Genomic DNA, 24,998 nt, shown 5'->3' with positions numbered 1-24,998 from the left:
TGTCAGACTTTTTGTTTATTTAGGTAAGCACCTCTTCCTACTAGTGGACTCACCTCAGAAGATTTCAAAAACAAAAGTCTCAAGTGATGTGGATATTTCCAGCTGGTTGTAGTGGGATAGGCTGGATTGATGATTTTTCAGACTAAGCTCTGAGTGTTCCAATGAGTTCCTTGGAAGTCTCTCAGGATCAAGAGGGGTGAGTGGAAGGGGCTCCCCCCTCCAGTTTCAATATGAGCTACTCTATTTTTATCTATTTTATATACATTGATCTCTAATCTGAATTTCACTTGAAAAAAGCATGTAAGTTTAAAAAGAGAACAGAACTAGAATACTTTTTTAAAAATTCAGTAATTAGCTTATATTGCATACAAATAAAGTAGGCATGGGATATTGATATTGCTGTTAGTTCAAAGCAGTAACACATTTAAAAATTCATTTATTCTACAAACATCTATTGAGTTATGATTGCTGCTAAATATGTTCAGTTTGAGATTCTACCCAGTTTGATGGGATAGTGTTTTTCACAAGGTACATGGCTTTTTCCAGATGTCCACCATTCTATAAACCACATAACTGGAAGGGAACCTGGGAATTATCTAGTCTACCCTCTTCCTTTTTAGTCGAAGAAACTAGAGTAGAAAGAAATTAAGTAAGTTGAACAACGATACTTCAGGCACCAGGTGGGCAGCTGAAGTAAATCCACATGCAGCTTGCCCTGTGTGTATAAAAATAATGCATCTTGGAGATGACAGAGGAAACTAAAATATGTTCTGTCTTATTTTATATTACAAGACTAACTCTGTTCATGTCAAGTTGCTAAACCATTAATACATAAAATAAAGAAAAAAATTTACTTTTGTATGTTTGAGAAACATTGTGATAACCAGTCTCTAAATATGAATTCTTTTCTTCCCTGTTTTACTGCACTATGTGCAAAAATTTGTTTCCAAAGAGATCAAGGAAGCATATACACTGATTTATCCTACAGTTGTTATGAAATTCTGCCTAACCTCAGTCTTGCTCCAAGGTCTTTTCCACCACAGCAGTCAAGCTCATCTACTATCCCAGTCCTACTAGTGCCAATACCTTGACCTTCCCATGAGATGTTAGGAATCCTTGTGGCTGCTGGGTTAGAACTGGCAATGGAACAGGGAAAGACTGAGCCAGGCAAGACCATTAAATCCAGCTGTCCCTGGGCCAGGTTCATGTAAGAAAAGAAATGGCTTTCTGTGGACAGATGCAAAGCTGAGCTGCTGAGAAGTTTGATGGGATGGTAGAGGAGGTAGCTCTCTAAATATTGGAAATCCCAAGCCCATGGAAGGTGATGGAACGTAAGCAAAGACCTCACACTTTGGAGCCGATGGACTTGGCTTTAGAATCCCAGCTGCACCTCTTACTGGCAATGAGACTTTGCAAATTTATTTTAACTTCTCTAAGCCCCCAGTTTCCATCTCTGTGAAATATGGTTGTAAAAATGCCGTGAAATAATGTATGTAAGGAAATTCATTAGCACAGTGCCTGCCTAACAAATTTTAGTTTCTCTTTTCTTCACCTTAAATTCCTTAGTTTCCTCCCATCTCGGGCCCTCTCTCTCTACGTCTCTATGAAACAGCTCTGCTAAAGAAAGATGCAAGCTTTTGCTAATCTACCCTTGGAAGAAAAGCTCCTTGGAATTTGGACCTACAGTTTGAAAATTTGGCATGCTACACTAACACTACTGTGACAAGGGAAAAAATTATTTGTGACAGAGAAAAATTACCTGCAATTTACAATACCCAGTTGCCTCCAAAGGAGGTTCTTTGCTGAACAGAGTGGTGGGTATCAGGATGCAAGGTTAACAGAGTTCACCAAATTGTTCTGCATTAGAAAATCCTGTTTATTCATTTATTGTAGGAGGTAGGCAGTGGGGAGTCAGGGTGAATGGAAAATGAACGAGATCCAGAAGAACCAGGGAAAACGTGGAGCCTATGTGTGGCAAGATTGAAGGGTGGAAAAGTGGCTAAGGGGAACTTTCTGCGGAGACCCCAGATGTTAAACAGGAATTTTTATTAAAATGTGCTCTGTGGTGCTCCATATAATCCTTTCATGCCTTTCTCCACAAAACCTACAATAATATCTGTATTTCTTATCAATTTATTGAGGGAGTTGAATTTGTTCTTGCTGAGAAGTACAAGAACAAATTGAAGTGTTAAGTCCCCCTTCAAGGTGTTTGTGAGCCCAGGACAGGGCTGCCTATGAGGCTCAGGAACATCTGGGTCACATTACTTAAAAATCAGCAACCTCTCCTCTGGCTGAAATATGCATTATTTTAAAAAAGCAGAAAGAAAGAACAAACACCTAGAAACCATTGTCATGGGGCCCAGGACAACACGGCTCAGCCCCAAAGGATAAAGGTAGAGTTTCACCAGCCAAAGGTACACATGTCCAAAAGATTGGCCTTAACTCAGTGACGTAGTTTGGATATTTGTCCCTGCCCAAATCTCATGTTGAATTCTAATTCCCAGTGCTGGAGGTGGGGCCTGGTGGGAGGTATTTGGGTCATGGGGGTGAATTCCTCATGACTTGGTACTGTCTTCATGATAGTGAGTGGGTTCTCAAGATATCTGGTCATTTAAAAGTGTGCAGCACCCCCCTACTCTTTCTTTTGCTCTTGCTCTGGCCATGTGACATGCCTACTCCCCCTTCACCTTCCACCATGATTGTAAGCTTCCTGTGGCCTCTCTAGAAGTCGAGTGGATGCCAGCACCATGCTTCCTGTACAGCCTGCAGAACTGTGAACAATTAAACCTCTTTTCTTTATAAATTGTCCAGTCTCAGGTATTTCTTTATAGCAATGCAAGAATGGCCTAACACACTCAGAACTTCTCTATGTACCTCACAAAATGGTTATAAGGCCTTCAACTCTTAATTTTTCTATTGTAAACACTGTTGATTATTCAGAATATTTACCTGATGCTGCAAAATTTGTGTGAAAAGTCAAAGAATAAAAGTGTTCAATAAATTCCAAGGCAGAGGCTTTCATTTGACTGAGAACTCTTTCCATGGCCAGAAAATCAACAGCAGCAGCTTTCTGAGCTCATCTGTGAAGTAATGGGATAATGGATTAGATTTTCAGAGCTTCCAGCAGAGATTGTGGTCACATTTAGCTCCATTGCTCTACTTCCCTCATGATTTTCTTTGCTTTTTCACAGTGGAACAGGGCCTGTTAGCAAGCAAGAAGTAGCTTTTAAGAAAAAGGTCACATTTTTTTAAAAAATGAAAGAAAAGAAAAAGGTCACAGAAAAACACATACCTTGAAAAACTGATAGGAGTAGAAACTGGATATGGAGAAAGATGACAGAGTCCAAGAGAGCATCCAGGAAGCTTTTAAGATTTGAGAGTGTTACATAGTATACCACTTTGAAATACTAGCTATTCAAATTAATAAAGCTATAGGAGTTTGTTGTGGAAGCTTAATTGCTTCAAGTCGTTGGTGCCACATCCAGAACAGCTACCATTTTAACTGGAAAATTGGTTTCTACAAAATGATTAACAGGTACAAATAAATGGATAATGCTCTATTGCAAGGGTAATGTGAAGATAGCCGTGAACATGCTACAGTGAGCTGCTGCATAAGACAGCCCTGAGAATTGAGTGTCATAATGTAGAGGAAAAAGCATAAGGTTTAGAATTAGATGGCCTAGATGAAAACCCAAGCTCTAATACTTGCTACTTGCCAAACAGATCGCTCGGTTCTTCTGAACGTCAATAGCATCTTCTATAAAGTGAGGTGTTGTACCTCACATGATTGTTAAAAGGTTCAGTGAAGAAAAATGCAGATGAAAGCACTTTTAAATTTTTTTCTAATGACGAAAGTAATACATGTTCAATACAAACAACTTACAAAGCAGAAAAATACTAAGAAAAATGCCAAAGAAGAACCCATAATCTTACCAATCAAGGAGAACATATAGTATTTCAATATGTCTTCTCAATTATTTTATATGTATGGGTGTGTGCACGCACACACACACACAGACACACTTCTTTTTAAACAAAAATAGCATCTTGAATGTGCATACTATTTTTGTAGCCTGCATTTCTACTTAGCAATAATATACTGCAAAATATCTCCCATGCCAATAGTCTTCTACCACCATGTGCTTAGGAAAACACTTAAAACTGTAAATGGCCATTCAAATATCAGTAGTTATTATGAAAATATGAATGAATGTTCTCATTTCTCCCTCAATACACACCAAATCTGAAGCACCCAAAAAGTCCCCCTGCATCATTTTATTGACAATTTTCTAAATAAGCTATAAGGTGAACAGAATCCTTTTCTTCTTTTTTTGTTTCTTTCATGATCTTTTCTTTGTGATAACTAGGAAGAAAAAAGTTACAAAATAAGATTGCATGGTGGCATATTTTATTTTAAATGCCTTTGATTTATTCTCTTTGAATTTGCTTTTCCAACGATGCATAGATTCTGTTGAGATGTGCTACATGTGCACCCTCATGCTTTCCATTAATATGAGTTACAAATAATTACCCAGAAGTCTGGACCCACTTCCCTTTTGTTTTCCATACCCAAGGTCTTTTGCTCTCATGAAGAATATATACACTTTTTCTATGAACACAAGTAGAAAGTAAATTGCAACTCTGATTTGGAAGTAGCACAAAAATGATGAGTGGGCAAGTTAATTTGGTATGAGGATGTTTTGCCCACCCCAACTGACCTGGATTGAGATTTGGAGATGTGGGAACTCATTCTGACTCTCATTATTCATGCATCTTGAGCAAGCCACTCACCTTTCCTCAACCTTGGTTTCTTCATCTGTAAAATAGATAATCTCTGAACTTCTAAGATTTTAAGACCACATTTGGAAAGTCAGGTGTGCATTCTCATGGAACACAGGAGATACAGTGGACAGATATGCCCCAGAAGAGCTCTAACCAGCTGCTTAAATAGTGAAAACTCCTGTGCCACTTAAAAAAAAAAAAAACTTTTAAAATGGTTTTATGTGCAAATAATGAACAGATGTTGTACTCATAAATTCTACTTTCCAAAAACAGGAGCTTTTTAAAAGAAAACCACATAATAACTTTTAAAAGGTGCTGGGATTCCTCTGCTTCTAGATCATTGCTAGGCTACAAAAATAAAGTTTGTTCTACCAGGAATCATAAGTTAGAACTGAGTATTCTCCCAAGTGGAAATTCTAGAGTGTAGTGTCACTCCAGGCAAAGATTATTCACTTCTCATCCCCAACATCCATAACTACCTATCAGAAGGGTTAAACCAGGTCAAAACAGTCCAGCATACTTAGGCTTCATCAAACAACGTCATTATGCTCTTCTAAGATGCAAATAAACCAAAACAGGCAATACTAAAATTAAAATAATATTTGACACTGTCATACAAATTGTTAGTTCCTTGTTGTACCCCCGCCCTTCCATAACATTAATAAAGGGAATATTTTACTGCAAAGAATATTTTATTTTATACATCACTGGCCATGAATTTTTGCCATTAGTTATTATACAAATGCTGTCTAGTGCCATTATCCAAATGGCATAACCATTTTATATCCACAATTCACTTCTATAGTTATAAGTAAAATTTTTATGATTTACATAAGTACATCTATCAGTGAAGATTTAACACTGAGATGCAATTAAACGTCCATAATATGTGATGTTTTGTAGATGGCAATTTAGGAAAGATATATTTTAATCACTTTTCATTTAAGTGAACTTGTGTAAAAAATAAACTAATAATTTAGCAGTTCCAAGTCTGCAGAGGGCATTTTCAAATGTACATAAAAGAAATGGTTACAGAGAATTTTAAGAAGCATCTTCCCTGTCCACATCCTCTTGTAACTGCCGTGCCATTTTCTCTTCCAACTGCTTCTCTTTGCCTGCAAGAGGGGCTTGGATAAGATGGATGTTTTGCTTGACTTCTTTGAACTTTCTGTAGTGCTTTATTTTTCTTTAATCTGTTCACTATAAATGTAGCTTGGCGTTTCTGTTTGATCTCTTCAACTCTCTTCATTGCAGCAATAGTTTTATTCCATAGCTCTCACTGGTATTTGATAGGTTCATTTCTATATTTTTCAAATTCAAATGAAGTATCCACTGTAAGCTGTTTTCCAGCTGCTTTCCAGAATGCTTTGATCCACCAAACTTTGTGAGGATTGCGCTTCTTTTTAAAGTTTTTATGACATTTAGAGTTACAAAATCTGAACACCTTGCAATCGTTCTGGATGAATATCATGCTGTGGACAGGGTAGATGGACCCCGAACAGAAATAACACTTCTCGATACGCATGTTGAACCCATGTGAGTCCCCACCAAACAAACGCCAAGCTTGAAAGCCCTGTGCCACTTATTAAATGTACCCCCACTGGAGCTTCCCAAGTGCTCTCACTCCCTAATCTCTCCCCCTTCAACTTCCCTGGCTTTCCCCCTGTATCCTCCATTCCTCTAAACTCCAGCAATTAAGGGGCTTCCAGCTGTCATCCATACTGGTTGGTCAGTGTCCAACTATTTAACAGTTTTAAAATATTTTGAATATCACCCCAGATATAAGAAACTCCTTTGCATCTCCACTGCACAATACATAGAAGCTAAATCCTTGTGACTAAACCCTCTGGGGCTCATAAAGTTGGAGACTGTTTGAAATTGGCCATTTTTATAGAGGTTGCAGTGAACCGAAATTATGCAACTGCACTCCAGCTTGGGTGACAAAAGCGAAACTCCATCTCAAAAAAAAAAAAAAAAAAAAAAGAAATTGGCCATTTTTACATGTAATAGGTGAAAGTAAAATGAAAAGCTTAACTAAACTTTATGAGTTTTATCGACAAGTATAAATCAGATATATTTTTCTATGTGTACAGGTGTTTTATTGTTTAAAAAATAAAGGGAATTTTTGAAAAAACTTTAGTTCTAGACTTTAAAATAACAGAACACATGAATGTGTTCTTTTTTAAGCATTTTTATGGAGGTATAAGTCACATACCATAAAATTCATCCATTTAAAATACGCAATTCAATGATATGCAAAGAATTTTACAACTATCATTGCAATCTAATTTTAGAATATTTTTATCCACCCCAAAAGCACATATTCCTTAGCAGCCACTCCCTATTCCCTTCTGTCCTCAGCCTCTGGAAACCTCTAATCTACTTTCTGTCTCTGTGGATTTGCCTACTCTGTGTATTTCATATAAATGGAGTCATACAATATGTCAATTTTGTGATTGGTTTCTTTCAGTTACCATATTGTATCAAGCTTATGAGTGCATTTTTGATATCTGATTCAAGTTGAAACCAGAAGCAATCCTGGGCAAAATTTGAAGGACACAGTGGTAACATTTGGTTTTGGTATCCTCTGACCTTTTCTTCTAGATCTAGCGCTACTCTAGCCCCCAGGCCTTTCCTCCACACACAGTTTCCCAATTTTGGTATTATCTCCTTCCCTACAAACAAATCTCTTGTGAAATACCTGGACCTATGGAGATCTGTTTTATTTTAAAACCCCCTGAAAGTAAGGAAACATGAGCAGTAAGGACTCAATGTACTACTCTGCCCAGTGGTAATTGGTTTAGAGGATAATTCCTTAATAGCAATAATAGTTTTCCTTTTGGAACCCTAACTAATGGCTGGGTTCTGCACTAAACACTTTGTAATACCTCATTCTTGGTAACTAGGAATTAGGTAATAGGTCATTCTCGCTAACCAGGCAGGTGTGTACTCGTATTTTCATTTCACAAGGAAGGTGGTATGGATTCAGAGAAGTAACCCACCCAAGGCAACTCATTTATTAAATGGCAGAAGCAGGATGTCCATCAGGTGTATTTGATTTCATGGTCCACGCTCTTCATTGCTTCATTCACACAGCCCAAGACACAGGTTTTTCACATTTTAGTATCTCTGAAATTGGGATGTTTCTTATAATTGATGATGTCTTATTATACTAGGCCTTGGTTTTTCTTTCTTAGCGGCATATAAAATAGTGGTGCGTCTTACAGTGGTTTACATCTTTGATTTTGATAAAGGCTGGTACCAAACAATATTGACTTTCTAAAGGAATTAGCCTTTAGTAATGGAGTTTTAGGCATTAGAGACAGAGGTAAAAAGAGAGAAGGAGACGGGCTTTGAGGGGAAGCTCCTTCCTCAGTGTAGCAATGTCTCACATATACAGATGCCTGTCTGCTTCTTCTGTGGATAAAGGTGATCTGGTAAGTGCTAACCTCATGATGCCTTAATCACAAACACTGCTCCTTTGAAATATCTAAGTTTTTACATTTCAGTATAGAGAGGTGATGGTCTTGCAACATCAGTTTACCATTGGAGTTATTAAAACAAATTGATTTGAATTGAATTTAATTTTGAAAACATCATGACATTCTTAAATGAGAGGGAGAGAAAAGGACTATCATTCACTTGCCATTATTTTTCTCATCCTTATTTTCTCTGTTTCTAATAGGACATATAGATGATAATGTGCCAACCCTAAAAAAGTTGAGGAATCATTGACCTACAGCGAAGTGACATTAGAATAGATTCATATTTTCAATGCCTCATATATTTCTCTTCATGTATTTTCTTCTCACACTTTCTGCCCACATTTTTGAGAAAATGATTATAAATAAATACAAATTTTTGTGCCCAAATAGTTCCCCTCGCCACATTTTGCTTTCTGCTTTCTAGCTGAGGCATTCGAAGTGTCCTTGTAAGAGCAGAAAGTGAAGCAGAAGAAAAGAAGGAGGCAGGAGGAGGCGTGTACCTAAGTATTCACTTGTAGTTTGGTCAGGTTGCACTCACTTGTGAAGGAAAGAACAGGTGAGTACAACCTGACCAAGCTATAAATCACAGAACTATTAGTTTTCCTGTCCTATATGGACATTCACCCAGCTGAGCTGGAGTCAGGGCTTTCATTTTCTGGAGCGATTCCAAATAGAAACTTAAAAGGAGGCCGGGCGCGGTGGCTCATGCTTATAATCCCAGCTATTTGGGAGGCTGAGGCAGGTGGATCACCTGCGGTCAGGAGTTCCAGACCAGCCTGGCCAATATGGTGAAACCCTGTCTCTACTAAAAATACAAAAATTAGCTGGGCAAGGTGGCATGTGCCTATAGTCCCAGCTACTGAGGCAGGAGAATCGCTTGAACCTGGGAAGCGGAGGTTGCAGTGAGCCAAGATAGCGCCACTGCACTCCAGCCTGGGTGACAGAGAGAGACTCCGTCTCAAAACAAAAGGAACTTAAAAAGAGAGACAGAGAGAAAAAGAGGGGCAGGGGGGAAGGGAGATGGAGGAGAAGAGGAGAAGGAAGAAAAGGAGAAGGAATGAGAGAGAAAAGGACTATGATTCACTTGCGATTATTTTTCTCATTCTTACATTCTCTGTCTCTAACAACACATATAATTCATTCAACAGGCTTATTTTCAATGCTAAGGGTCAGGCATTATACTGAAATCAGGTAACTCAAAGGAGACAGGGCAGATCCAGTTCTGCTGTCTTGACACTTTCCGTTTAGTGGAGAAAACAGACACCAGAAAAACGATTGCAAAAAATATATCATTACAAAATGTGACAAGTTCTACGAAGATAAGAACATAAGCATGAACATAAACAACAAGGGGACCCACAATAGCCTGGGAAGGCCTGCCTTCCCTGAGAAAGCGATATGTTGGGCTGAAAGTGAAGGATGTGAAGATATGGTCCTCTCTTCATGGGGAGAGAGGAATCGAGGAAGACCTCAGAGTGGGAGAGGTGGGTCTCTCTGGTTCAAGGAACCAGAGCCCAGAAGGGTCTCAGGAGGGCAAGGATATTCTGAGAGGAGCTGGAGAACTGGGTCAGACCTGCAGGGCCTTGCAGGCCACAGGAAGGATATCTCCCTTTATCTTGTGAGCATTGGAAAACCACTGAAGGGTTCTAAATGGAGATGGGGAGGGGGGTGGAGGTAACATGATCACACAGTACTTCTAACAGCTCCCTGTGGTTGCTGTCTGAGAGTGGATTGAAGGATTGTTCACGAAGGTAAGGACGAGACGTGGATTCTTGCCCCACTTGCCCAGACGGGTTGACTGAGGCAATGCATCGACATTATCTAGTTCTTGGTTTCCTAATGAGGTTAATCGTGTCTGTTATACCTAGCTTACACAATTACTGTGAGATTCAAATAAAGTGGTGGATAGAGAGGTGTTTTGAAGAAGCTCAAAGTGAGACACGAATACAAAAATTAATTTAGGATGGCAAAGCCCCACATAGCGAAGCTTCTGTAGTAATAATTACAACAAAACAGCTACCACTTATTAAACACATAGTTTGCAGTTAGTCCTCACAGTAACAATATGAGAACAGTATTATTGGGCCTAATTTAGAGCTGAGCAGACAGACTTAGTAAGTTAAACAATTTTCCCAAGGTCGCAGCTGCCGAGCATTAGAACCAGGATTCAAACCCAGCTGTGGCTGACTCTTAAACCACATCTCAAATCACTCTTCTTACATCTTCAATGTTTTTCTCTTCATTGATCATGTTTATTGTGAGAACTATAGAAAGAATAAGTGCTTAAAATGGTAACTCATTTTGCCCTCACATCCTGTTTATGAATGTTCCTTAGCTGGACAACTGGAACGATAGCAGATAAGAGCTGAATGTCAACAAGTAAGCAAGTCAAGGTCTTCACTGGACTTGAGAGAGACTGGATAATACTTTAGGAGTGAAAGAGCTGGTTATGATTATTCTGTGTTATTTACATGGCACCAACCAAATAAGTTTGATTAAATAAAAAAATTGTTTCATTTGAATGTTTTGGCAAAAATGCTGTCATCCAGACAAGCAGAACAGGACAGATACGCATACACATACATATACACATACACACACACACATTCACAATGGAATTAGGATATATATTATAAATACTAATTTGGAGATTATATATATATATATACACACACATATATATGATATACATATCCACAGTGGAACTTGGCCTTGTATATATATCTGCAATGGAATTGGGCCTGGTTTCTGACCTTTGAACTATTCATGAGCTTAAATTTACAGCAAAGGGTCAAATATCAGAAATTCTAAGTTGTCATATGCTCCTGCTTCCTTACACCAAACTAAGCCAGTTTTGATGAAAAAAAAATTGTATGATGTGGAGTGTAGATAAAAGAGCAAACAGACTTCTTTTAATAACATGAGATTTAGGAATTAAACATAGCAGGCAGAAGATCCTGTAGGAATTTCAAGTGATATTTTACGATGGTTCACTAAAGGATGTTTTAAGCCTTGGTTTACATAGCATGCTACTTTATATAGCACTCTTTATTCTTGGGATCCCTGCAAGAGGAGATATTGTATTGATCTAGATAATCATCTCTGCTTCCTTCCTATCTGGCCACGTGGGAAGGGAATAAACAAAAATAATATCTAGCTTATAGGAGAAGTAGGAAAGGAGTTTTAGAAGAGTATAAAGGCCAATATAAAAAAGAAATGTGAGGTAGTGAATATTTTGAGTAGGACAATCTTATATAACGGATCTCCTAAAAGATAAATGCAAATTGAAATGTTTTAACAGAACTTTCTAAGAATTACTAATGTTATGGCCTTTTCAAGGAAATATCTACCCCATTTTCTAAAATACCCAAGGGTCTTATATTCATTTATTATTTACTCTTCTTTTAATCATATAATTAGTGGTTGTTGTATTCATTACATATTTATGAAGCATATGCCAGAGACTTTGGGCATTTAAAAGCTACAAAAAGACAGAATTCTTGCCCTTGGCTGCTTAACATTTGGTTGGAGGGGCCAGATATCCAATATGATTACAGGACAAAAGCAATACAACAGCTCAAAACCAAATCCCAGCCTCCTCTGAACAAGGAGGTATAATGGTTTAGAGTTTGTTGTAACCAGATCACTTGCTCTCTAACTTTTTAAATGTTTGTTTCTACTCGAGAGGAAGTACTGATAGATATACAGCAGGAGGAATTAGTAACACCATCTTGTTCTGCTAAAATATACTGTAAATCTATTCTGTTATTTAGCACTACTTATATTAATGAAAAAAGGGTTTTTTTTTCCATTTAGTAAGACAAGTGCTGTGAAGATATTGACCATACAACATTGAAGCCACAAGCTGGGGAGAGCTGAATTGCAACATTTCATAGAGAAAATAATTTGAAGTTCTTGGTTCAATCCAGAGGAGAGTGGGTGAAGATAAAGAACAGAAGGAGAGAAGAGCCAGTGAGATAAAAGGGAGCTGGTGTTAGGCTACGGTCCCTAGGATGCTAACATGCCATCTTGAAATAGTTTGCATCCTTGTGACTCAAATTCTTCTTTCTCTCACTCTTCCCCAGGTGCTGTCTATAGTATTTTACTCTTTTCAAGGATGCTTTGTGCAGAGGAGTAGTTTGTTGCTGTTGTTATTATTGTTTGTGTGCGTGACTGTCAAAAAAGGAGCTGAGTTTTACATAATGGATCTTAAAGAGGGCACCTAAGGAAGCAGGAGGGAGAGGAGGCCAAGAACCTACAGCTCCCAGAAATGTTAGAGGATCATGACTATGAAATTTTATCCAGGTCTCAGAAGAAAGGAGGAGCAGCTGACATCCAGCTTATACAAATAAAGAAGATATGATCCGCATTGATGGTGTGTGTGCGGATATGATCCACATTGATGGTGTGTGTGCGGATATGATCCACATTGATGGTGTGTGTGTGCACGCGTGCATGTTGCAAGGACGGAGGCTTAGAGAAGAGGCATTTTCATCTAAACCTTGGAGGAAATGGTGTTTTGGGATTGGTTGCAGGAGGGCAGGTGGGCAATAGAGAGAGGCCTAGCATGAATGAGAACATCTGCAGACACACACACACTCTCACACACAGTGTATAAATGAGAATATTTTGACCATGGCTGGAGGTTCACTATTTTAAGATCTCTTCTTTCCCTTGAAGGAATACATTTTTAATTCTTCTTCAATCTGCTGATGGTTCAATAAGAAATAAGGTCCCAGATCAGGGATTTTTAAACTTGTTTTTAAGCAACAGAATCTTATCTTCAAACAAAATCTTATTCCAAACTGCAACATGTAAAACAGATCAACTCAGTTGCCCTGGTTAAGAGGTGAAGGTCTTGTCCTTTTGTACTCCCTCACACCCATCCCTCAGCATTCCTGGGGCTCTATGGAGCACAGCCCCAAAACCACCACCCTAGAACCAGAAAAATGAGCCTGTCTCATTGGTCTCCTTTCTTGATTAAAATATGTTGATCTTGCCAGGAGAAATTCCATCCAGAAGTTTGTGCCAGAAAATGAAAAACGTTGATGATATCTAGTGCTGGCAAGGGAATGGGAAAATGGGCACACTCAGACACTCTTGGTGAGAGTATAAATTCGTGCAGTCGTTTTGAAGACGATACATTAAAATTTTAAATATATGAATTACGTGCTCTTGTACTTCCACTTTTAGAGACTGATGGCATAGACAGACTTCTACAAAAAAGTATATGTACAAGCATATTCATTGTTTATGACTGTAAAATTAGAAACAGAAGAATGGTTAAATAGGTTATGCTACCTCCTTATAATGGAATACAGTAGTCATTAAAATGGAAGAGATTCATTTAGGGAGACAGAGAAGGATGTCTTTGATACATCGTAAAGTGAAAATGCAAGTTACAAAGAATATAGTTAATCTGATCCTTTTTTTCAAGCAAGCAAATAAAACCCAAATTTTATGGAAACTGTGTAAGTACTTTTAATTGCACAGAACAAAAACCCCTCTAGAAATAAATGGTCAGTCTTCGGGGGTAGTCTTTACTTCTGGAAAAGGGGAATAGAGGTATATAGGTAAGGGGGACATACACTTTTTACCCTATAGATATTTGTGTTATTTGGATTTTTTACAAAGGACACACAGTAACTTTATAATTTAAAAAGCAGTGATGAGAAAGATTAAAAATAGCATCATAAAATAATTTACTTGATTTCAAAAATGGATAGGTTTCTTCTTTTCTGTCAGTAAAGTGCAAATAATGCACCCTGTTTCCCTTATTGCCTTGGCTGCCAGGAAATCCAGAGTCAACTTTGAAACCTGAACCTAGCAGTGGCATTGACCTTTATATCTAGAATATTTACATTCCTTTTTTTTGGTCCTACTTTTGTATTCCCAGTTAACCAACTTTTTTTCCAGAGTTTCCAGGCTCTTTTTCCAAAAGAGATAGATTATAGAGAAAGAAAGGAACTCTGAACACCTTACTCTCAGCAGCCTACATTTCTCTGTGAGTACCAAACTCTCCAGGGTCAGGTGTGAGCTAAATAGGGAAGTATTTACTATTCATACTTCACACTGTGGTTACTCTCACACAGGATTTGAGGTGCCTGAGGGCAAGAATCTGTACTCTTGTTCTTATAGCAAACACTTGGCTCTACTTTGGAGTTTCACTTTGCCTGTATTCCAAATTTAAGAGCTGCAAAGAGAGGCAGGAGCCTCATGTGACAAGTCTTATCTTCACCCTGTAGATGGTAGGAAACCACTGAGGATTTTTAATTAAAGGAGTAACTGGATCTGAATCATGTTTGGAAAAAAAGTAAAAAACTGGCAGAGGAGAAAGTAGACTGGCATATGGAAAGGCAGAGATGCTCATTAAATACCTGTAAAGTGGTTGGATAATTGATGGTTAAATGACCAAGGTAATTTAAAGGTCTGCTTTTATTGGAAGGGCGTGTGCAGCATTTGTCAGTACTACCCGGGTGGATCACTTGGTCTGAATATAGGCTAGTAAGGCCCATATCATAAGGCCCATAAGATTCAAAAAAGGTTAAAAAAAATCTAGTTTCACAAACTGCAATCTTAAATACAGCAAGCCATTTCATAAAGGAGAGTGTAAACAGCTCAGAGCATAAAACGTATTGTGATTTGAGAAGTGAAGGCAGCAGCTCCCAGGTAACTTGGCAGGTCGCATCTTTATTTATATAGACAGGGGCCAGTTCTCTTTGCTAAAAGTGATGAAGACACATCTGCCTCACCTCTGACAGGGAAATGTGGCACCAGCAAAGGACACCAGCTTGAGGTCAGCCCGCTTCAGGCCCTGATTCTGTCACTTATTAACTGCATGACCTTGAACAACCCTTCAGAGCCAGTTTCTTCATTTGTAAATGGAGAGGCAAAGACACCCACTTCCGCGGGTGGGAGGGTAAAACAGAGAAAGCATGTTAATCTTCAGGGACAAGCGTGACTTATTTTTTATCTCATTTTTAAAAAAAATATTAGACTTTGTAACCTCCCTTCCGCCCCCCCTCCCCCATTTAAGAATGCGGTTTTTGTTATTTATTAACTCAAATAGCCTGGGTGGGTGTGTTTTGGGTCTTCTGCACACTGAACAGCTTGCAGAATTAATAGCTGGTCTGGTTCTCCCTTTAGATCTGGGGGTGGGGGTCAGGCACAGAGACGATAATCACCTGTCCTGGGACTCATACCTCGCAGGGAGTGGGGCCATCCCTTTTATTGTCACAGCCCAGCCCAGCCCCAGACTCTTGCCGGCGTCCACATCTCTGAACCTACCCCCAAAACATTTGAGGTTGCAGGCCTGGGCCCCATCCCCGCCCCGCCCTGCGCGCGCGGCCAGCACTGCTGGGCTGTGTTGCGGGTAATTCTTGTCCCCATCCGTGGCTTCAGGCCTGAGGGCTCTGAGGGTCCTGCCCACTGCGGAGCAGGTGTTGCAGGAATCAGTGACTCAAAAAATGTCGCCCAGTTAACATTGGTATTATGTATGGATTATATTTTAAATGCATAGGAATTAGGGACTTCATGGTTAAAACAAAGTCCATGTTAAACCTCCCTCCACCATGCCTAACAAATATGGGGGTTCTCAGCTCTTTCTGTCCCTGCGCAGCTCTAGAAGCCCCTTGGCTGGGCGTGGCAAGATGGAGAAGGGAGAAATAATCCACGTTCTAGTGAAAAATCTTGTCCTTGGGACTGGTAGATACAGTCGCTGTCAACCCACAGTTCTCCCAAAAAGCGGGGTCCTTTCTTCGGCTCAGCCTGCTCCCTCTCTCCTCGCCTCCCCGTCTCTAGGAGGCAGGAGGTGGCAGCCATTGCTCTCCCGGAGACGCCGCCCATACAGTGTCAGGTTGTCCCAGAGTGATCAATGACTCAAAAATGTTAATAAATTAATATGAATATTATGTGTAGGTTCTATGTCAAATGCATTGAGATCAGGGACTTGATAGTTAAAATAAACATGCCCATCCACCCACCAAAAAAAAAGTTCATTTAAACCTCTTTTTGGTGGGGTGTGACGGGTCATGCTTGTAATTCTAGCACTTTGGGATGCGGAGGCGGGCGGATCACCTGAGGTCAGGAGTTCGAGACCAGCCTGGCCAATATGGTGAAACCCCATCTCTACTAAAAATACAAAAAACTAGCCAGGCGTGGTGGTGGGTGCCTGTAATCCCAGCTACTTGGGAGGCTGAGGCAGGAGAATCGCTTGAAGCCAGGAGGCAGAGGTTGCAGTGAGCCGAGATCGGGCCACTGCACTCCAGCCCAGGCTACACGACGAGACTCCATCTCAAAACAAAACAACCTTTTGTTCACCATGCCTGACAAATATGGGGGTTCTCAGCTACTTTTCCTTTTTCAAACATAAATCTGTAAGGAGTACCCTTCTCAAAGATCCCCGAGGCCTGTGATAGGTCATCTTTGCCTTTGCTGATGTGTCCTGCTTTAACATTCCTGGGAATATGTATTTGCTGTACAGAACAAACTCTATTATCTTATTGCTTTTACTAGCAGAGGAGGAAAATGGGGAAGAGTGTATATTTATAGGGTTCAACCACATGCCAGGCACCTTTTACAGTATCTTTTTTCATCTCTGTATCTTCAATCCCTATTTCATATGAAGAAATGGAGGCAAAAGAGATCAAATAACCTACCCAAAGTCACAGTATTTGAATCTAGACCTCGAAACCCTTTGGAGCCAAAGTAGAAAATACCTTTTCTACTCTGCCAAAGAGTTCCCTCAGGGGAAAATTTTAATTACTTGTGAAATTCACGTTTTAATGCTACAATATTTTTAAGCCCCTCCCCTTTAAAAAGGGTATGTACGGTCTCATAATTCATCAGTATCTAGGAAGTGAGATCTTGGTACTTCCACTTAACCCCTCTGGTCTCTGGTCTTGCCTCTTCTGGAGATCTCCCTCTTCGGTGGAGCCTGTTCGATGCCAAAGATATGGGACTTGAAGGGTTTTCTACCACTGCAGGCTGCAGTGGTGGAAAGCAAAGCAGTTTGACATCTCGCAGTACCCAGATTAACCTCTGTCTGGTCTATCCTCTTTCATGTATGCTTGAGTGGCATTATTCAAGGTTCCTTCTGTCACTTTAGCCTTGACATATGCCAAGTCTCTGGAAGGGGATGGGGTAAAACAAAATTTGTTTTTGTTAAGTATTTTTTGAAGAAGTGTATGGATATGAGAAAATGGATATAGTGGGAGAGGATGTCCTAACTTTCATCCAAACTCAGAAGCTGGAATCTAGATTTATGTGATGAACCGGTTACGTTGGGTATCTATCCTCATGTGGGAAAAGAGGGTCCTGAGGAAGCCTTTAAGAGATAACATATCTTGAATAAAGAGTGATGCAGGCAAACTTGATCCAGTAACAAAATTTGAGTGGCAGGAAGGGAGGAGAATGTACATCTTAGCATTTGCCACCAGAGAGGGACTGCCCTGATGGTCAGTTTGGTTAATAGCCAAGAATCTCAGAGAAGAGAGTCTCAGAGAAGAGGGGCTTCTGCAGAAGCCCCTCGGTAAGTGCTGAGCAGGCAATCTCATAGATATTTCCCACATTAAGCCCCCAGCAGAAGTCATGTCTGGATCTGAAGGTTAACTGTCATGACCATGCCAGTGCACTGATTTCATCATCAGCACATTTGAATAAGTATAAAAGAGGTACAGTTGGTTCTAAAAAGGCTGTTTAAGAAAGTTACAGCGTTCTCAGTTAAGATAGTGAATTGGAGGTATGTACAGTAGTCCCCTCTTATCTGCAGTTTTGCTTTCTGTGGTTTTAGTTACCCCAGTTAACCGCAATTTGAAAATATTAAATGGAACATTCCAGAAATAAACAATCATAAGTTTTAAATTGCATGCCTTTCTGAATAGCATAATGAAAGCTTGCACCATTTCATTCTGTCCAGCATGGAATGTGAATTATCTGTTTGCCCAGCATATCCATACCATATATGCTACCTGCCTGTTAGTCCTCAACATCCTCTGCTCCTGATACCCAACCATCAACATTGTCATGACTTAATGATCTAGAATCACCTGAAGCAGATGATTCTCCTACCTACTGTCAGAAGGTCAATAGCAGCCTAACGCTACATCACAATGCCTACATCACTCACCTCACTTCATCTCATCACGTAGGCTGTTTTTCATTTAGTATCAGAAGAAGGGTGACTACAGTACAATAAGATGTTTTGAGAGAGACATTCACATAACTTTTATAATAGTATATTATTATAATTATTCTTAGTTATTTCTATTAATCTCCTACTATGCCTAACTTATAAATTAAACTTTATCATAGGTATGTATGTATAGGAAAAAATATAGTTCATATAGGGTTTAATACTATCTGCTGGTTTCAGGCATCCACCAGGGGTCTTGAAACATATGTCCTGAAGATAAGGGAGGACTACTGTATCTAATTTCACTTTCTTCTGACATAACTAAAACCACATTAAATAAATTTTTACAAAAGACAAACACACCAGTATAGGAAAGATGATAAGAGCAACAAAATTTTGGAAGCTGGAAAGCAGATGGACAAGCCAAAAAAGCTGAGTCCTAAGCTGGCTTCAAATCACAGAATCTTCAAAAAGCTCAGAAATTGGCAGCATCGGGTATACCTGCGACTTAAATAAGGAAGAAAAAACAACTTGAGAAGCAATTGGATTCCTAGCTGCCTATTTACTCTTCATGGTGCTAGGTGACTGTTCCTCCCCTGTCCCAGCAGAAGTCTGGAGATTTTGTGTTTATAGGTATGGCTGGGAGCAGGACTTCCTACTGAGGGGAAAAATGAGTTCATATATTCTGACTCCCCACCCCTTTTCTTTCACCTGTTTCTCAGTCAAGCCCTCATCTACTAGGCAGGAAATCAGAAAATTCTCTGTGGTAAACAAGGCAAAAAATTCTCTTGGCAAAACAAGGGGGCAGGAAAAAAAGCAAAGACACTAACTTCAGGGGTCTGCCAAGAAACTGTACATCTGGATTATCCTTAAGTTTAAAGTCAACAAGCCCTGCCTACTTGTCTAGTGCTTTTAATCAGCAATTTTTAGTGCAGAAAACCAAGGATTACCAGATGATATGGTTTGGCTGTGTCCTCACACAAATCTCATAGTGAATTGTAATTTCCATAATCCTCACGTGTGGTGGAAGGGACCAGGTGGAGATAATTGAATCATGGGGGCAGTTTCTCCCATTCTGTTCTCATGATAATGTGTTAGTTCTCACGAGATCTGATGGTTTTATAAGAGGCTTCCCTAACTTCACTGGGCGTTTATTCTTCTTCCTGCCTTCATGTTTGTTTCCCCTTCCGCCATGACTGTAAGTTTCCTGAGGCGTCCCCAGCCCTGCGGAACTGTGAGTCTATTAATCCACTTTCTTTTATAAATTACCCGATCTCGGCTATATCCTATAGCAGCAGGAGAATGGACTAATACACCAGCTATATAAGGACAGTCCCTAGTGAAAAAGATAGAGACCTAAATAAATAGAAAAAAAAGAAAAAAAAAGCAACATGAAGCAATAGAGACTGCAGGAGAGAAGAAAACAAACAAGATTTCTCATGTCCTCAGATAATAGACAAATACTGCACACATGAAAGAAGAATAGAATAGTATAAAAAGGTCATTTAGAGAACAAGAAGCTCTTAGAAATTAAAAAAAATTATGAAATTAAAAAAATTTAAGACTAGAATGTAAGATTAAAAATTTTCTCAGAAAGTAGAAGGTTAAGGATTTTCCCAGAAAGTAGAACAAAGAGTAGACAGAGGAGAGAAAGGGTAAGGAAATGAGAGGTCTGTTCTAGAAGGTTTAATATCCAAATTATAAGAGCTCCAGAAAACATGAACGGAGCAGAGAAAATTATCAATGAAATAATTCAATAAAATTTCTCAGAACTGATGAACATGAATTGCTAGAACAAAAGGGCCTATATGGATGAAATCAGACCCTCACAAAGGCATGTTGTAAATTTTTAGAACTCTGGGGAAAAAAGAAAATTAAGCTTCTATAAAGGCATAAACAAGTCACATACACAAAGTTAAGAATCCAAATAATTTCAGACTCTCAACAATGTACTATAAACAAGACAAGGGAGCAATACCTTTAAAACACTGAAGGAAAATTATTTCAAAGCTAGAACTTTATACCCAGCCAAACCATCAATCAAACAGGGCTACTGAATTGTACAATTCCAGGGAGCAATATTCAGAATGCAGTGTTAAACAATAAAGTGGCCCACATTCAAGAATGAGGACAGAACAATGGCATTTTCAGACATTCAAGTCTCAAAAACTTATTTCCCATGTACGCTTTCTCAAACTACTGGGGAATGTGTTCCACTAAAAAAAGTAAACTAGGAAAGAGGGAGACATGAGATATAAACAAGGCTGACTTTGTGGATATCACCCCATATAGTCACACAGGATTCTACACGTAGAAGGACCCCACACTTGGTTTAATGCTCTGCTGTTGTCATCTTGAAATTCTTATAATTTTTTAACAAGGGACCCCAGGTTTTCATTTTGCATTGGGTCCCACAAATTATGTGGTCTGATCTTGGATACAATAAGCATATGATCCAACCCTGGTGAAAGGCAAAAGGAATCCCCATAAGGACAGTGAAGAGAGATTCCAGGACAGCTATCAACAGACAGACGGCAACTGTTCCAGAGAGGAGCATGAGACTCAAGAGACAGACATGTTGGTGACTGTTGTAGCCAAGTTTTCACTGCTATTTTACTCTCGTTTTCAACTCGAGGATGCTTGAGTGAGCTTGCCCAGATTCTTACTGTGTCATGACCTTTTGCTGAAAAAGCTCCAGCTCTCTATTCCATACCCTGCTGCTTGCATCATTTGAGGACATTCATTGCATCTCACCAAAGTTTCTGCTTAAACCTACATCCGAGAGCTGGAGGTGAATTAGAAAATAGAGAGCATCCCCTACCCTCTGACCATATTTCTGCCTGATTTCAATACCAGGCTCACCTAGGAACATTGCCAGGTGCTCAGACTGCACAGAGCCTTGTGTTTCCTAGGACTGGTGTATAACCTTGGCCACTAACTTCCCCAGAAAGGGCTCTTGTAAATGCTTAAGCTGATGCCAAGAAATTCTGTTGCTCTCATCCCTGAGGTTTCAACTAATAGAACTTTGATATTTTTTTACACAGCTAGTAAATTTTCAAAACCAAAGAATATATTGTTTAGGTATGTAAACGTAGGTGGTAAAACCATAAAGCAGGGAATGATTAACATGAAAGTGCAAATTTTTAAAAAGCGCAAATTAATATTAGCCTCTAGATAACCACGGGTGGGAAGTGAACAGAGGAGAGGTTTTGGGGCAGGTGCATGGGACATGTGAATATTTTATTCTTAAACTAGGTTAGGTAGTGAGTACGTGGGTATTGGGGGTTTTATGATTTTTTGTTTTTTGGGTTTTGTTTTGTTTTTGTTTTCTTTAGATGAGGTTTCATTCTGTCACCCAGCCTGGAGTGCAGTGGTGTGATGTCAGCTCACTTCAGCCTCCACCTTCTGGGCTAAGTGATCCTCCCACCTCAGCCTTCCGAGTAGTTGGGATTACAGGCCTGCACCACCATGCTTGGCTAATTTTGTGTGTGTGTTTTTGGTAGAGACAGGGTTTTGCCATGTTGCCCAGGCTAATCTCAAACTCCTGAGCTCAAGCAATCCGCCCACCTCGGCCTCCCAAAGTGCTGGGATTACAGGCGTGAGCCACCATGCCTGGCCAGTATTGGATTTTTAATTCTTCTTTACATTGTACCTATATTTTAATAAACTCTTCTAAGGGCAGTAAAAAATAAAATAATGAATGTCAATGCCATTATCATAGGATAAATTTCCTCAACAGCCAATTTGGCCCTTGAACCACATCAGTCTATATAGTCCTTTTATCATGGAATTTTGAATAAAAGACCTTAGACCATCCAGTCCAAACTCCTTTTTATTTGTAACCATTATTGTTTTAACTGGCTTTTGGTATATGCTCTTACTGTATAAGTTGCTATATAAATTTATAAGTTCATATTGTTTTAGATGTGTGGTGAATTATTAGACTCTCCTTGCTTCCTGGTGGTGGTTCTGCATTTTCCCTTCGTCTGAGTCCTTTATCTTTTCTAAAGGTATGCTCAAGATTTTATTCATCGGCCTTGATAATTTCATTCAACTTAAATATGGGGATGGGACTGTGGAGGCGGAGACTGAATGAGCCAACTCTGTCGTTTACCACCAAAGTTCTCCTTCCTTTACTTCTCCCCCAGAATGTATTCATTTGGGTTTACTCAGTTCAGTGCAAAGAGTTTGGGAGCCCAGGATCTTTTTGCCAAATTGGATATGAGCTGACTCACTGACACATTTCTCAAGTGACCCATTGGTTCAATGAGTAACATCCTGGAAGAAACATGAGTTATTGTTAATCATAATTATTCCTTCACCTTTCCTGGAATGCCTTTGAAGGCACCAGGCATCAGCAATATCTGTCATCAAAAGCTCTTTTGTCTGCAGTTTCTGTGATTGCATTCAGCTTGTTCACAGCAGAGAGAGGTTTTTTTTCCCGAAGATGATGGCTTCCCTTCTCTAAAAGGTATCCACTATTTAGCCCGCCTGCAGAAAGGAAATTGGCACAGGTTCTGAAGAGCCAATCAATTCCTCAGCTGTTCTTCTTGAACAAGTGACCCTTTCTTGGTAGCTCTAGAATTTCACCACAATTGTAGAAGTTGAGTAACTTGTCAGCTGGTCATTTGTAACCAATAAACTGAAAAGATTATCCACCTTACATTTTGGATAAATAGACAAAATTTGTAATTCTGGATTTGTGTCTTCAGGGCTGACTGTACTGTGGAATCACATCTGGACAAGATTTTGCTGTAGTTCTTGGCATTCCTGAACAGAATAAAAGCATGAAGGAATTAGAAATCTAAGCCAGAACCCATGCCTATTAATGTGGTTGTCTTCGTGTTACAATGAGTAAAACATACACTGAAGCACTGAGGTAAGAGGAATATTAGTTGTAACTTCTTTTGGCTGCAAAGGATAGAAACTGTTTGCCTACAGGCTTAATAGAAAAGGTACTTACAGGAATGCAAGAGAGTCACAGAAGCCAAGGAGAGAAATGTGGTTTGCCCTCAAGATGAGGTTGGAACCAGGAATGAGAAGGACCCAGAGACTCTTTCTTAACTCTGCTCCTCTTTGTACATGTACATCATATTTATTCCTCTTTGTAAATCAACTTTTCTTTGCTTCTCAGTGCAACACAGCCACTCCTGTGTTTGTTTTGTGTTAGTCAGAATAGTCTAGGTTATGTTGAAATAAGAAATAAATCCTGGCCAGGTGTGATGGCTCACACCTGTAATCCCAGCACTTTGGGAAGCTGAGGCTGGTGGATCGCTTGAGGTCAAGAGTTTGAGACCAGCCTGGCCAACATGGTAACACCCCGTCTAAAAATTAGCCAGGCATGGTGGAGCATGCCTGTAATTCCAGCTACTCGGGAGGCTGAGGCATGAGAATTGCGTGAACCCAGGTGGAAGAGGTTGCAGTGAGCTGAGATCATGCCACTGTACTGAAGTTTGGGTGACGGAGTAAGACTCTGTCTCAAAGGAAAAAAAGAAATCCTAAACCGTGAAGATGTTTTTCCTAACTCATGTCACAATTTTCTATGGGCTGAGCAGCCCTTCTCCATCCTATCACTATGCCATTTGGAACACGTGGCCTCCAAGGTCACTGTGGCAGGGAAACAGAAAGTGAAAAGAGATGAGGAATGTTTTCAACAGCCAGGCCTAAAATTATCTCATAATCACTTCTGTCTATTTCCCATTGGCCAGAACTTAGTCACATGGCCTCAACCTAAACTGCAAGGAAAACTGGGAAATGAGATGAGCCTTGGGAAGTCCATGAGCACTAACAATCTCAGTCACATCTCCAATCAGCAGAAAACCCAGACCAATTAGTCCAAACTACTTGTTTCCTGAGGTTGTTTCTATGGGTTCAAATTCTGAATTCCTAGGGAAGAGACTCTTGCCCAGCCTTGGTCAGACTCTTGCCCAGCTCTGATCCAGTCTGCTCTGTCTTAGAGGCAGGATCCCATCACTTTTAACATATGGCTGAAATGTGGAAGAGAAGGACAGTACTCAGAAAGGGTAGACTTCTCAGACGATCGTTAGTGTCCACTACATAGAAGCATGTTTTACTTCTGGAGCCCCTAAGAAACAATCTTATGCTATTTATGCTGTTTCTCAATAATGGTTTCTGTGTTTTAGGGAAAACCTTATTTTAAATATGCAAAAATTATGGTGAACCTACTTAGAAGAGTTAGGACTCACTGCTTTTCCCTCTAGAAAACTATTCACAAGACCTAACTTTGGAAATAAGGTACCTGATTTGTGAGGATGGTTACCAGACATAAAAATGGGGAAGCCGTTTTTCCTGATCTCAGTTGAGAGCTGCTACTAGAACACAAAGGTGGCACTGGAGTCCTTCCAAATGGACCGCCTCCCCACTTAGGGTTTTTCCAAAGATTCTCATTCTTTTCTCCTTTTGGATATGTTATAAGATTGCACACCTCTGCCTCCTTTGTAATTAGATGTGGGGATATGACTTGCTTTGGCCAATGAAATGGAAACAAGGGACATGTGTCACTGGTAGGCAAAGGCTTGAAGAACCCCTTCATGATTCATACTTCCTTCTCCCTGCTTAGGTGATTGTAGAAGCGTATA

The 24,998-nt window shown here is 39.7% G+C and overlaps 1 pseudogene; it reads right to left on the bottom strand.

Moving 5' to 3' along the window:
* Positions 1 to 5,823: 5,823 nt before the first annotated feature.
* Positions 5,824 to 6,307, bottom strand: LOC115894375 (annotated as a pseudogene).
* Positions 6,308 to 24,998: the final 18,691 nt, after the last annotated feature.

The sequence above is a fragment of the Rhinopithecus roxellana genome, chromosome 17, assembly GCF_007565055.1.
Source record: "Rhinopithecus roxellana isolate Shanxi Qingling chromosome 17, ASM756505v1, whole genome shotgun sequence".
Lineage (NCBI taxonomy): Eukaryota > Metazoa > Chordata > Mammalia > Primates > Cercopithecidae > Rhinopithecus > Rhinopithecus roxellana.
The sequence above is the reverse complement of the archived record's forward strand: the minus strand, read 5'-3'. Positions and strand labels throughout refer to the sequence as shown.